This window comes from Tiliqua scincoides, chromosome 11 (genome assembly GCF_035046505.1).
Source record: "Tiliqua scincoides isolate rTilSci1 chromosome 11, rTilSci1.hap2, whole genome shotgun sequence".
Classification (NCBI taxonomy): domain Eukaryota; kingdom Metazoa; phylum Chordata; class Lepidosauria; order Squamata; family Scincidae; genus Tiliqua; species Tiliqua scincoides.
This window is the reverse complement of record NC_089831.1, coordinates 19,883,581-19,895,894: the sequence shown is the minus strand read 5'-3', so window position 1 is coordinate 19,895,894 and position 12,314 is coordinate 19,883,581. Positions and strand designations below refer to the sequence as shown.

General features: G+C 44.5%; 1 protein-coding gene across 2 annotated transcripts in view; it reads left to right on the top strand.

Annotated features, from left to right (window-relative positions):
• The window catches only part of OPCML (opioid binding protein/cell adhesion molecule like), a 365,186-nt gene that overhangs the window by 107,741 nt on the left and 245,131 nt on the right, over positions 1–12,314 (top strand). The window lies entirely within an intron of this gene.

The following is a 12,314-nucleotide window of genomic DNA, read 5'->3' as shown; positions in this document are numbered from 1 at the left end:
GCAGGTGTTCATATGCTGACAACATGAGGAAGCATTTCAGAACTGCACTGCCAAAAATAAAAAATCATCACATACGTTCCTTATGGCAGGTAAATGTCCTGATCATGTGATAGCAGCAGAGTTGAACTGGAACTAATCAGCTAAGAACATAAGCCCTGCTGGATCAGGCCAAAGGCCCATCTAGTCCAGCTTCCTGTATCTCACAGCAGCCCACCAAATGCCCCAGGGAGCACACCAGATAACAAAAGACCCACAAGGCCTCCTGGGAATTGTAGTTAAGAACATAAGAACAGCCGCACTGGCTCAGCCATAGGCCCATCTAGTCCAGCTTCCTGTATCTCACAGTGGCCCACCAAATGCCCCAGGGAGCACACCAGATAACAAGAGACCTGCAAGGCTTCTTGGGAATTGTAGTTAAGAACATAAGAACAGCCCCGCTGGATCAGGCCATAGGCCCATCTAGTCCAGCTTCTTGTATCTCACAGAGGCCCGCCAAATGCCCCAAGGAGCACACCAGATAACAAGAGACCTGCAAGGCTTTCTGGGAATTGTAGTTAAGAACATAAGAACAGCCCCACTGGATCAGGCCATAGGCCCATCTAGTCCAGCTTCCTGTATCTCACAGCGGCCCACCAAATGCCCCAAGGAGCACACCAGATAACAAGAGACCTGCACCCTGGCGCCCTCCTTTGCATCTGGCATTCTGAGGTAGCCTACTTCTAAAATTAGGCCGTTTAACATACCCATCATGTCTTGTAAACATTTCCTCCAGAAATCTCTCCAGCCCCCTTTAAAGGCAAATAGGCCAGGTGCCATCACCACATCATGTGACAAGGAGTTCCACAGGCTAATTACCTGTTGGGTAAAGAAATATTTTTACTCCTCATGGCTTATAACACCTGGAGGACTTTTCCTCCAGAAATCTGTCCAATCCCATTTTAAAGGCATCTTGGCCATCACCACATCCTGTGGCAAGGAGTTCCACAGACTAATTACACGCTGGGTAAAGGAATATTTTCTTTTGTCTGTCCTAATGGTCCCAACACTCAATTTTAGTGGGTGTTCCCTAGTTCTGGTGTTGTGTGAGGGGGGAAAAGAGCATCTCTCGATCCACTCTGTCCATCCCCTGCATGATTTTGTATGTCTCAATCATGTCCCTGCTAGGTGCTATTTTGTTAGACTGAAGAGCCCCAAATGCTGTAGCCTTTCCGCATAGGGAAGGTGCCACAGCCCAGTAATCATTTTGGTTGTTCTCTTCTGCACCTTTTCCATTTCCACTATGTCCTTTTTGAGATGTGGCAACCAAAACTGGACACAATACTCCAGGTGTGGCCTTACCATCAGTTTGTACAACAGCATTATAATATTAGCTGTTTTATTCTCAATATCTTTTCTAATGATCTCAAGCATGGAATTAGCCTTCTTCACCACCACCTCACATTCGGTCAACACTTTCATCAAGGCTACAGCTCTCTTTGTAGCCTTGCTCACAGACGGAGCAAAGTTGCACCCCACTTTTTGTCGATGGAGTGGGCCTGAAATTCGCCCATTGTGTGGCCACCTACCTAGCTGTTTTAAGTTCTCTGGCTTTGCATGGACCTACATGCTTAGTTTATCCCACTGCCTGTGCTTATGTAATGAAATGCCAGAAGACCCTGTGCTGCCTGCTCAAGAGGACAGCTCTTTTGATCTTCAAACACTTTGCTGGGAGAACAAAACACTGGTGATTATCACAGCTATAACAGAAAAAAACTGTCAAGGCGCATTGTTTCCCCCCTTCCTCCCAGGTGGGGGGTTTACATTCCACAAACTCTCCATTTTGCCTCAGTTTATTGGGTTGTGTTTCAGCTCAACCCAAGATAGCAGTGAGTAGACAAGCATGTATAACTTTGCAAATACAAGACTGTGTTGTGCACTTCCTTTCTCATGTCTGATGTTCAGCAGCTCCAGTTCCACTTTTGTTAGATCTTCTGTCTTCTGTTTCCACAAGCACCTGAGTTTCTTTGCCTGGACTCCTGCTTATTTGCCATTCTTCTGTGTGACCTAGTTTTGATCTTGTAGATTGCTTGCCTCTTTGTATTGCTTTTCAGAAGTGGCCACCTGGTGTAACTGACTTGACTTCACATTGTAGAACAGGGGTGTCAAGCTTGTTTAACACAGAAGGCTGAATAGCATTTATGATGCCTGCTAAGGGCCGGAAGTGACGTCATTAAGCAGATGATGGCCAAAAATAAGCACTTGGTTCTCACTTAGGAACTCATCACCTGCACGTGACAGAAGAGAAAATGAGGCCTCTTGATTATATTTTTATATTTCTTGAGACATCTTGATTATATTTTCAAGGTATTGGGGAACCCAATGATCACATCTGCTTCCCTTTCAGCAGTGACACCTCAGTGCAGCTCAGCAGCTGAGAGCAACCGGTAGTGGCGCTGGGAGAGCCCAAGGACCAGATAAGGAGCTTCTATGGGCTGCATTTGGCCTTATGTTTGACACCGCTTCTGTAAAAGCTGACTCTAGAGCTTTGGTAAATGCTTGCGTAGGGAGCTCACCCTGCAAAGATGCTGCTGCTCCAGGGCTGGAGGTGTTGCAACTAGAAAGCCGCTAATCCAGAAATTATACCCTGCACATTTCTTATGATGGAAGGGCAAGCAGAAGCACAGGACAAGCACAATACTCTCAAAGGTGAGGGAGACCATGAGATCATAAGGTTTGATGCCAGACAGTTCTGCTCTGCTTTTCCCTAGTGCTGTGACAGTAGCTGACTCCCTTAATTTGCATCCCTGTTCCTTAAACAGATATCCCCAAGCTCTGTGGGTTCATGGTATGATTCCGTTGCCTTCTCTGTTTGGGAAACCGTAGCAGGTCTTGACCTTTCCAGTCTCTCTATGATTAAAGTTCTTATTACTTTCCCATGGGCTGCACACGTTGTGCAGCAGCAAAGCGACTGGGGATTCATTAAGATGCAGGGCTTTAATTAGTCAGCGAGGAATCCATCTTTGTCCTGATTTCAGCTAAAACAGGAAAGTGCATTTGTGCGGAGGGGGGTTGAAGGTGATGCAGAAATGAATGGTAGAAAACTTCCCTCAAATAAGGAATTTGGTATCATCATCATCATCATCATCATCATCATCATGGGATGTTCTAGCAATTTCCAGAAGTGACTTCTGACCTTCCTGTAGCAAAAGGAGTCCTTGGGTAAGTCATAGCTTTGCAGCACTCTGAATATTCCTTTTAAATCTCCTGATCCTGCAACCATATTTCAAATTAGAGCTGAAATGCATTTTCTTCCAGAAATTCTTGGAATTCTGTTCCACAACTCTTGATAACAAATGTTCATTGCATTATGCGCTCTCAATGTTCAAACATTTGTGCAGTATGATTCACTGAATGTTTAGTATCTGTTTTTGGCACTCAATGGCATTTGAATTCAAGATTTGATATTTGATGGTAACTGGTTACTTGGCATGCAATGGTATATTGTCTTTAATGGCGAATGACTTATGTCAGTGGTTTCCAAACTTCTTTCCATAAGTTGGGAACCCTGTAAGTATTTACAGGGGTGGGAGGGGCGATGGCACTGTGGCAAAGGGGTTTCATAACATACCTGAGGAGTAGTGTTGGCCATCCAGAGGGTACAGGGGACTCACAGCCACCTCTGCAAGTCTCCCCGCTGCTCAGAAAGGCTCTTTGATCTGATCAGGACCCCACTTCTGGCGATAGCAAACCGGAAATAGGTCAGGTTCAGGTCAAGGAGCCTTTCTGAGCAGTGGGGAGGCCTGCAGAGGAGGCTGTGAGCCTTCCACATCCTCCGGATGGGCTGCGCTACCCCCAAGTACATTATAAAACCCCTTGGTTGCTGTGCCATAGTGATTGCTGCGTTGCCGTCATTGGGTCAGGGTGGGCTCCCAGTGGGAGAAGGGCAGGGTGCTTTGCCCTGAATAGGTGGGAATATAGGGTGCTGGAAAGGGGGGAAGGGCTGTGTGGTTGGAGAAGGATCCAAGTCTGTGTTCTGCTTTGACTTTTAAGCTGAAATATTTTAATTCCAGGAAAAATAACAGCACACGTGTGTTGTGTAATGGGACCTTTGACTGATCATGGCTCAAGTTTGAAGCCTAAATTGATGGTGTTACTACTGGCCATGATATCACTTCCAGGTTAATGACTGCTCTTCCGCTGGGTCCCAACAGATGATCCTTCTAAAAAGTGGGTCCTGGTGCTGATAAGTGGGTCCAGTTTGAGAACCGCTGCACTAGGTAAATTAGTTCTTGCAGGTTCAGGTCCCAGTGACTAGAAAGGGCACAGGTGACCTGAAACAAAGAAGACAGACAGAGGTACAGTTCACAACCTGCTTGAGAGGCCAAAGTTAAATAGGGGGAAATCAGGGATTTTCTCCGCAGGAACAGAAATTCCAGAGAAACATTTTTGTACACAACCACAGGTGATCTGAATTTTTGTGGTTTTTAATTTTACATGTCAAAATTTTGAATTTTCCATTAGGAAGACTCTTTTTGCTGGATAGGTTTGCAAATGACAAAAAAATATTGGAAGTGTTTCTCCATTTTCTTCCCTGAGACCTCAGCACTAAGCACCAATCAGAGAGGGAGCCCAAGTGCAAAGCTAAACCAAAACTAGTTTACTAACTTGGGCGCGGTTCAATGGCTCCTTTAACGCAAACTGGATGTGAACCAACCCAAGGAGCTTCAACGGCCACAGGGATGTGCGTTTCTATTTATTGAAACCTCAGGGCAAAATAATCTGTGTTAGATTGCCCAGTTGATCTATCTGTGACAAGCGCTGAAACACATGTGCATTGATTTTCTTAGAGGGACGTATTCTAAGAGTAATTTAATGCCAGTATTGAGCCTCACCTTTTTACTAACCAAGGAGAAGAAGGGTGGAGGAGAGGAGGGGGTTTGGATGAAGAGGAGAAAGACACTAATGGTGTTTTTGTAATGTGATTGCTTAGGTCAGTGAAAAGCTGTCACAGTTTAATGCACGCGGTTGTCGGGGATGTTATCACATACAGGAATAAGCTATTCCAAAACATGAAAACAAGAGCAGTTTGTTAGTGAGTTAAGCCATTAAACACCTTCTGCTGCCTGCTTATGATTATGTCGAGACAGAAGTTGAATTGTGAAATTCTGTTTTCAGTGTTGGAAACTTCTCAAGGGATTTCTCAACTGATTTTCCTTGGTGTCAGCAATTTTTCTCCAGGGGCAGGAAGGCCCAGGTCCCAAGGCAGTCACTGTTCAGTGGTTAGAGAGGGAGACCATAAAGACCCCCAGTAAAGGAGGGTGGAATGGGGGGGTGGATCCAGCCCAGGAGGGGGGCAGGATCGGTGGAGGAGACCTCCACTCCACTCCATTGCGTTTCAGTGTCAGTAAGTGTAAGGTCATGCACATTGGGGCAAAAAATCAAAACTTCACATATAGGCTGATGGGTTTTGAGCTGTCTGTGACAGATCAGGAGAGAGATCTTGGGGTGGTGGTGGACAGGTCGATGAAAGTGTCGACCCAATGTGCGGCGGCAGTGAAGAAGGCCAATTCCATGCTTGGGATCATTCGAAAAGGTATTGAGAACAAAACAGCTAATATTATAATTGTTTGTTGGCATCCTTCAGTCTTGGAAGACCATGGTATCACGCTCTGAATAGTGGCTCTGGAACAGAGTGTCCTCTCCAGTGCGTGAAGCCTGGGTAAAGTAGGTATGGAGGATAGACTGTTACCCATGCAGCAAATCCCCCCTCTCCACATCACTGAAATGGTCCAATGGAAAGATATAATATATAATATTATAATGCCATTGTACAAATTGATGGTAAGGCCACACCTGGAGTATTGTGTCCAGTTCTGGTCACCACATCTCAAAAAGGACAAAGCGGAAATGGAAAAGGTGCAAAAGAGAGCGAATAAGATGATTACTGGGCTGGGGCACCTTCCTTATGAGGAAAGGCTACGGTGTTTGGGCCTCTTCAGCCTAGAAAAGAGACGCCTGAGGGGACAAAATTATGCATGGGAAGGATAAAGTGGATAGAGAGATGCTCTTTACACTCTCACATAACACCAGAACCAGGGGACATCCACTAAAATTGAGTGTTGGGAGAGTTAGGACAGACAAAAGAAAATATTTTTTTACTCAGCATGTGATTGGTCTGTGGAACTCCTTGCTGCAGGATGTGGTGACGGCATCTGGCCTTTAAAAGGGGATTGGACAAGTTTCTGCAGGAAAAATTCATCACGGGTTACAAGCCATGATGTGTATGTGCAACCTCTTGATTTTATAAATGGACTATGTCAGAACGCCAATGCAAGGGAGGGCACAAGGATGAGGTCTCTTGTTATCTGGTGTGCTCCCTGGGGCATTTGGTGGGCCGCTGTGAGATACAGGAAGCTGGACTAGATGGGCCTATGGCCTGATCCAGTGGGGCTGTTCTTATGTTCTCCATCATCTTGTAGTCCCCCTCCTGAACCTTTTCCCTGACATGGGTCTTCTTGGTCTTGTGTCAGCAATTTTGCTGGTGCAGACCAAAGTAGATGCATTGGGCAGGCTGAGGCTCTACACAGGGTAGGGGAGACCTCCAGCCTTCCCCTATCCAGACCTGGATACAGTGTGGACTGTGTAGCCCCACTGCGCTAGTGCTAGACAGGATTGGGCTGCTGGTCTTGTTTCTGAAGTGCTATTTTTGTTTACAAAGCGCTATGAGCATGAAATATTTCACGAGTCCCTGAATTAAGATACTCCCACGAGTATCTTTTCCCATCGACATCATCAGTGCACAGATAGTCATCAGATGTACATTGATAAATGTGTATGTTGATCTAGCACAGGGATCGGCAAACGTTTTGGCACGAGGGCCTCATCACATATCTGACACAGTGCCGAGGGTTGGAAAATAAATAAGCAATAATTACATGGAGGACCAGTGTGCTGAGAGTTTGATTGAATACAGTAAGTGGGTGGGGGTAGAAGGAGGAGGAGAGCAGAGGGCAAAATAGACTTGCAAAGGAAGAAGGGAATGGATTTTGAAAAAGCATCAGGCAACCTACAATGCAAATCTCAATCTTTTTTGTCTCCGTTTCTGCTCTGTTTTAAGTTTAACTAACATTATATTCGAGGGCTCTCCGCATCGGTATATATCTCATTCGTCCACTAGATTTCCATTACATTGCATTACATTTGGCATCTCTAGTGGCTGAACATGGTATATACCCACAAGCGTGTCTAACTAAACACACTAACACTAACTAACTAAACTAACCAACTAACTAACTAAAACAAGTTAGTTTTAGCCCCGAGAGGCTTGGGGAATCTTGGGGGCTGAATAAAATCCTCCCAAGGGCTGGATTTGGCCCCCGGGCCAGGGTTTGAACACCCCTAGCACAATAAAAAATAATCTTGATGTATGTAATGTATGCATGATTGCTTCAAGATTCTTTCAGTATGTTGTTTTACATACATCGAAGAACACTCTTAAAGAGCAAATATACAAGTGTATGTTTGGTTTGGAGTATCATTTTTAACATACTGTTTATTTTTTTTTCACAATTATAATGTAGATTTTTTTTCCAGATAATTTGCAATTCAATAAAACACCACATAAAAACCATTCTTGATGCATTAATACATAGGGCCACACAAGGTTAATGCTTTGCCATGTTTTATCAATGCGCTGTATGTTACCAGTGTGAAATGAAGATGCAAATGAACGGAAGAATAGAACTGGAAGTTGAAATGAACTGTGCATGTTACCATTTCAGAATTATTTTTAGAAATATCATTGTTAAACTGTTTATTAGGCACACAAGGCCAAGCTAACCAGGGAAACAAGAAATAGAAAGGGGGGGGAATCCTTTTATTCCCAAGTGTCTGCTTGCTGACCCCAACTGAACTCTGGAAGGCAGTGCAGAGTACTGGTTAGTGCCACGAATATAATTTTTCTCCTGGGTTTTATTGCCAATCCTGCCATTTTCTTGGCATCAGATCAGATGAATTCCTTCATTGGTTTCTTCATTGAGCCATCTGGGGAAAGAAAAGAAAAATGAATATAAAACATGCCTGCTTAATGCACCTTGCTGCTTAAGTGCTCCAAGTAATTAATCTTAATTTCTGCTGTTAATATTTGCACAAACATTTGGGGTCAAAAAGAAGGGTGCAAGGCCACCCTGAAAGGGTCTGCTGTTGGCCTGAGGCTGGATTTGTATCCTTCCTCCCTGGAAGAAGGGGTGCTCCTGGTGTTCTTATCCGGTGTGTGGGCCAAGCGACTGACGGGTGCTGAGCTCCTGATCCTGGGCTGAGCCTTTTGTGCGCGTCGCAGCTGTGAACAAAACCTCCCCCTATCTGACAATCTAAATTCACAGCACCTGCCATGTGCAAATAGTGCTTTATCCTCCGGAAATGTGCCTCCTGTCACCCAAACTGGCTCCATCCTGCTTATCAGAAACACATTATCGGGCGGGGGATTAGACAGTACCCGATGCTGGAGTCGCCGCCGTCCGTGCCATGTAGATGATGAATAATGAAAATTCCAGGGAGCAGAGACAAGTGCAGTTGACAGGCAAGGAAGCGCCCTATGGCTGCCATTCATTCACTGTCATTAAAGTGACAAGCCTGGATGCTTCAGAAGGCTTTGCACTCCTTTCCCGTATGTCACACAATGGGTATTTTTTTTTCCTCTCCTCCCTGTATCTCCATCTTTGCCTCCCTCCCTGACACCTTTCCTCCTCCTCTCTTTATGCCTCTGGCCAAGTCTCCCTTCAGCAGCACATAAAAAGGAGAACCTGCTTCAGAAACAGGGACATCAGATACAGCCCAGGCCACGCCTCTACTTTGCAGTCTGCTCACTGCTAGCCGAGACGCTGCGTGATTCAGGTCCTTAACTCCTTTTGAACGCTGAAGTCGCGACGTCTGTCTTTTGCTTTATGTTACTGTTTAGGGCCAGCAGTTGGGAGAATCTGACCAGAAAATGAAACAGCTGGAGGGGGGGGGGGCAAAGCACACACACAATTCAGCACTAAAACATGGCATTGAGCTATCCATTAAAAAACCTCTCTCTGTTTATTTAAAACAACACTATCCCACTTTTCCTCTATGCAAGACTCCAAAGCAGGTAACACCAAGACAATGAAACAAAATTCAGTCAATAAAAGGTGATAAAACTGCAGCGGCATCAGTGCAACCACAGCAGTGGAAAAGGTCAGGGCCGGCCTTCGGAGCTGCAGGGGCCCAGAGGTGTCACTAGGGTTTGCCTCACGTGGTGCGGGAGCTCATTGCGCCATGTCCTTGATGGTCCTCCTCCCGTGCCAAGACCATGCAGAATAAACTACAAGATCAGATGCATAGCCTAAATGCAACGGCATCACTAGAGTTGGTGTCACCCCCACTAACTTTTTAATATTTTAATATGTAACAGTATAGGTCATTCAGCAAATCACTAAATAACAACAAAACAACAGCAACAAAAGTAACCAACTTGATGGCACTCATACACTGAATAACAGCCCAATCCTATGTGTGTGTACTCAGAAATAAGTCCCATTAGAGTCAATGGTGCTTACCCCCAGGGAAGTGAGGGTAGGGTTGGGTTGTTAGAGTTCTAGCATGAGCTCTGATTCATGGAAATGAGAGCTGACTCCTACTAACACCTTATTGGTTCCCTGCTGTGTCAAAAACACCCAATCCGCAATCAGAACAAACTTTTAAAAATCCACTTCATGTTACATAAGGTGGCTGTGTTTTCCTTTTCTGGTTATTTGGCCATAATGTTTGATAGAATACATATATTTAAATGTGGTTTGTTTCATTCCGCTGTGCATGAAATTCTGCATTGACTCCATATTTAACATGATGGTATTATTCGAAAATACCAAGATTTCACAATTTTGGCTAGTAGTGGTGCCACACACAACCCCACTGAGTGCCGGGTTTTACCCGGCCCGGTCTACACCCCTTGCACCTCCCTTGTGATGCCATTGATAGATCCCAAATGGAATCATTTTATGTTGGGCCCCAGGTTTGCAGCCAAGTTCTGTAGAATCTTAAGAATATAATTTATATCTCTGTAGTTGAATGGAAAGCCATCAAAATATGTGCTTAAAAAATGCAGGTGAGTTAATGGACCAAATGGATATTTTAAATTAAAATTGCACACACGTAAGCCTACAAGTAGAGAAACAAAAATGTGTAGGTTTCCTTTGAAAAGGAAATAGTTACAAAACCACTTGTTTTAGTGACTGTGAAATGATTTACCGTATTTTTCACTCCATAAGACGCACTTTTCCCCCCAAAAAAGTGGGGGTAAAAGTGTGTGCGTCTTATGGAGTGAATACTGCAAAAAAGAGTGCATGTTGGGGACTTTAATGAAGGGGGGATCTTCATGCCAGTTTATGATCCCATTCACCCTAAGAAGGGGGGGATGGTTCAAATGTTATTCTGTTATAGTTTATTAAATATTTTATTACACTATTTGGTTCAGAATATTTTTTTTCCTTGTTTTCCTCCTCTAAAAAATAGGTGTGACTTATGGTCAGTGCGTCTTATGGTCAGGTGCGTCTTATGGAGCGAAAAATAAGGTAGTAAAATACTGATTTTATTTATTTATTTATTTATTTATTTATTTATTTATTTATTTATTTATTTATTTTTACCCTAGTGCTTTTAAGCAGAGAGCCCAACTGGGAGTAATCGATCCAATTGGCTTGAAGCTGTCGCTGTACAGGGCTTACACCCCAATCCTATGCATGTTTACTCAGAAGTAAGTCCCATTAGAGTCAATGGGGCTTCCCCACTGAGGACAAACCACTGCTATGGCATTCTGAGTCGCACATGAGCACACACCGTTCCGTGCAGCTCTTTGCAATAGGGCCCAATCTCAGACCATAAGTTTCCAGGTTGAAGTTTTAGACCCTTGACACTGCCTGTTGTGGAATGAGGCCTAGTTATGCATGCAGGGGAAAAATGGGGTCATAGAATTCTGAGATAGTGGGATGGGTTGCACTCTTTCAGAAACTTCACTACTTTTGCAGGTTTTTGAATGTTCAGGTTTTTTTTTGGGGGGGGGGAGGGATTCCCTACAAATAGAGAGCTAGTGCATCAAGGAGAAACAACCTGGTCCCAGTACACTCCTGTACTAGCTTTCTATTCTAGTATTCTGGGCAGGAGGTCTGGTCTAGAGGGTAGAGCCTCCGTCTGCCTGAAGATTAACATCCACAAGGTCGCCAGTTCGAGGCCACCAGCACCCTGCAACCTTGGAGCAGCTGACAAGCTGAAGCCGAGCAATTCCATCTGCTCTGAGCGTGGGAGGATGGAGGCCAGAATGTGAAGCCAGATCGGAATGAAGCACCTTGAATGTAGTTGTTCTTGAAAGAAAGAACCTTCTTTGAAATTGTAAAAATCCCTATTTAAATAGGGATTTAGATAAAGCCTGCCTATGTAAACCGCCTTGAATAAAGTCTTGAATAAAGACCAAGAAAGGCGTTATATAAATACCTGTTGTTGTTGTTGTATTCGTAGAGAGCTCTGTGCATTGGTGCAATCAGAAATGGTGTCTGTCCCTTGTACTCTGAAGTGGTGAAGTCCATTTGGCCATCATTCTACTTGTCCTGATGCGGGGGGGGGGGGGGGGGAGGGAGAAGCAATGACCTCTTCAACCATAGCTCATGTGTCCCCAAAGTGACCTCACATTTAGTTCCAGCAACTGCTGTGCTTGAATGCCTCCGGTTAGTTCCAATTGCAAAGTGATAGTCAGTTTTCACACAACCGCAAGGGGAGTGATGAAGGCTCTCAGCTCTTCCCGGATCCCTCACAGCAGGAAGAGAAGGAGCTGAGAGACGGCAACGCATCTGCTTCTCTGTGGGGGTCTTCGCCGGTGAGAATCCTGCTAATTAATGTCAAATTTACTTTGGCAAATAATACATATTATCTCCTTCCACAGAAGATATTGGTGCCAGTGCCTCAGATAACCACCTCTTGAAGAGATGATTCTGAAGAGCTTTTGTGCGTTATAAATACACTTACCAACACTTGGAACAGGGCATTGCTCAAGTGTCTGAAGTCGGCTCTCAGCCCGATGTGAGAGAAGCCACTCTGATCATACACCTGATAGAGGCCTATAGAGCTGTAGTAGGTGAATACAGCGTGAAATGGATGCTTTGGGAGAGTGAAATTAGGGAAGAGTTTAAATTCCTCATGTTTTTTATTGCAGAGTTTGAAGACAAACTTCAATGGTTATTTTTATTTATGTATTTATCACATTTTTATACCGCCCTTCTCCAAAGAGCTCAGGGCGGTGAGGTAGGTGAGGCTGAGAAAAAGTG